This window comes from Bison bison, unplaced genomic scaffold, assembly GCF_000754665.1.
Source record: "Bison bison bison isolate TAMUID 2011002044 unplaced genomic scaffold, Bison_UMD1.0 scf7180017864374, whole genome shotgun sequence".
Classification (NCBI taxonomy): Eukaryota; Metazoa; Chordata; class Mammalia; order Artiodactyla; family Bovidae; genus Bison; species Bison bison.
The window spans coordinates 5,286,777-5,289,417 of NW_011494946.1; the positions used below are offsets into that span (position 1 = coordinate 5,286,777).

General features: G+C 48.0%; 1 protein-coding gene across 1 annotated transcript in view; it reads left to right on the plus strand.

The window, feature by feature from the left end:
* The window catches only part of SH3BP5 (SH3-domain binding protein 5 (BTK-associated)), an 84,754-nt gene that overhangs the window by 52,163 nt on the left and 29,950 nt on the right, over positions 1-2,641 (plus strand). The gene's annotated exons all lie outside the window — the stretch shown is intronic.

A 2,641-nucleotide genomic window follows, 5' to 3' on the forward strand; every position in this document is an offset into this window, starting at 1 on the left:
AAGGCTTTCTTATCTCTTCGTGCTATTCTTTGGAACTCTGCATTCAGATGTTTATATCTTTCCTTTTCTCCTTTGCTTTTTGCTTCTCTTCTTTTCACAGCTATTTGTAAGGCCTCCCCAGACAGCCATTTTGCTTTTTTGCATTTCTTTTCCATGGGAATGGTCTTGATCCCTGTCTCCTGTACAATGTCACGAACTTTAGTCCATAGTTCATCAGGCACTCTATCTATCAGATCTAGGCCCTTAAATCTATTTCTCACTTCCACTGTATAATCATAAGGGATTTGATTTAGGTCATAGCTGAATGGTCTAGTGGTTTTCCCTGCTTTCTTCAATTTAAGTCTGAATTTGGCAATAAGGAGTTCATGGTCTGAGCCACAGTCAGCTCCTGGTCTTGTTTTTGCTGACTGTATAGAGCTTCTCCATCTTTGGCTGCAAAGAATATAATCAATCTGATTTCGGTGTTGACCATCTGGTGATGTCCATGTGTAGAGTCTTCTCTTGTGTTGTTGGAAGAGGGTGTTTGTTATGACCAGTGCATTTTCTTGGCAAAACTCTATCAGTCTTTGCCCTGCTTCATTCTGTATTCCAAGGCCAAATTTGCCTGTTACTCCAGGTGTTTCTTGACTTCCTACTTTTGCATTCCAGTCCCCTATAATGAAAAGGACATCTTTTTTTTTTTCCAGTAGTCATACATGACTACTGGAAAAAAATTACTTGGCAGGTAAACAGCAAAAATTGTAACTGATGGACCAAAGCCTTCAAAAAATACTTTTCCCCTTTCTATTATGGAATGCTTGAAGTGTACACAAAAGTAGTTATCAGTGACCCCAGGTACCTCTCACCAGCATCAGCAATGGTTAATATCTTGAAATCACTGTGTTCCTTAGACACCCCAGTTTTTATTTTAAAGCTCTTCACAGATACTGTATCACTTTACCCATAAATACTTAAGTGTTTATCTCTAACAGATAAGAAACCTTAAAAGTATCACATTTTTACATCTAACAAAATGGATAAAAGTTCTTTGTGTACCATCTCATACCCAGTTATTTTTCAGATTTCCCTGGCTGTTTGAACAATGTCTTTTCTCATGATTGGTTTAAAACATTTGACTGGAAATGGTGGTTATATTTTTCACTTGATAAATGGTGTGGGCCCCCCTTTTCCCCTCATGTGATGCTGTTACTCAACCCAGTGACATACTCTGAGTGTAAGGAGAGAACTGTGTGGTCGATAAATAACGAAGCAACGGCTGTTAATAAGTGCGTCAACAAGCAATTTTATAAGCTTTTTATTATGGAAAATTTGCCAGTGTAGACAGTAGAGATGATAGCAAAAGCACAATAGCTCAGTGGTAAGCTCACCCGCTGATGGGCCATTTGTCCATGGTTAAGCCAGAAAACTGCATTCTGGACCCTGGCCTCAAAAATTCCTGCTGTAATTACGTGTCTTCAGTTCTTGGAACCAGGCTCCCTGGGAGTTAGCAGCGGCTTTCGTGTTCCAGTCTGAGAAGTCCAGTGACCTGTTCGAGATCGAAGGCCTGAGTCTGTGGTCACTGTTGACACCTGCTGCTCCCCACTCTTTGGGTGCAGGACGCTGCCTCACTGACCACTGTGCGGGCGGTCAGCGCCACTTCTGTGCAGGGCAGGAAGGTTTCTTTTGTTGGCGCCCTGGTCTATGAAGAGCTGGGGTCCCTTGGCTTGGAGAGCCTCAAGGGGCCCTGTTTGTGCATGTGGTCCCGGTGGGACCACCTTCTGGAGAGCGGGCCCTGGAAAGGTTGGCATCTCTGCTCACAGGTGGAGGAGGACTGTGTGCCCCCACAGGGCCGGCTGGCCCCCACCAGGGAGGAAGGAGAGGGTAGGGGGTGCGGGCAGGGGTGGCGCTTTGCCAGGGCCTCTGCAGTGGCAGGGATGTGACTGGCTGTGGCTGAGCTGAGGGAGTGTGGATCCCACCCTGGCACCCCGTGCTTTATCCAGGATCCTCCCAGCTCCCATGTACTCTCCTCCCCCTGGGAAGCCAGCAGCGTATTCATGAGCTCGAAGGGCTGTCATTGCAGAGTGGGGGGCCACACTCACCAGCAACCCCCCAACATCCTCAGTGTGACCAGGCCCCCTGTCGTGTCTGGGTCTGTGCTGCGTTTCCCCTGGAAGCTTCCCTGACCTTGAGGCTTGGAGGTGCTGTGCTTCTTGTGTTCTGGGGCTGACGGGTGTTATGGGGGAGGCAGAGATGGAAATCAGTGGGAGGACGGTACAGCCCTGCCGAGCCTGGGAACCCCTCCACAGCAGAGAGGCTCCCCGAGTTAGCACACGTTTGCAGGAGTTAGAGGCGGCACGTGACTTCTGCCTTTGAGCAGGCCAGTTCACGTCTTCAGTTCAGTTCAGTTGCATCTGACTCTGCGACCCCATGGACCGCAGCACGCCAGGCCTCCCTGTCCATCACCAGCTCCTGGAGTTCACTCAAACTCATGTCCATTGAGTCAGTGATGCCATCCAACCATCTCATCCTCTGTCATCCCCTTCTCCTCCTGACCTCAATCTTTCCCAGCATCAGGGTCTTTTCCAATGAGTCAGCTCTTTGCATCAGGTGGCCACAATATTGGAGTTTCAGCTTCAACATCAGTCCTTCCAGTGAACACCCA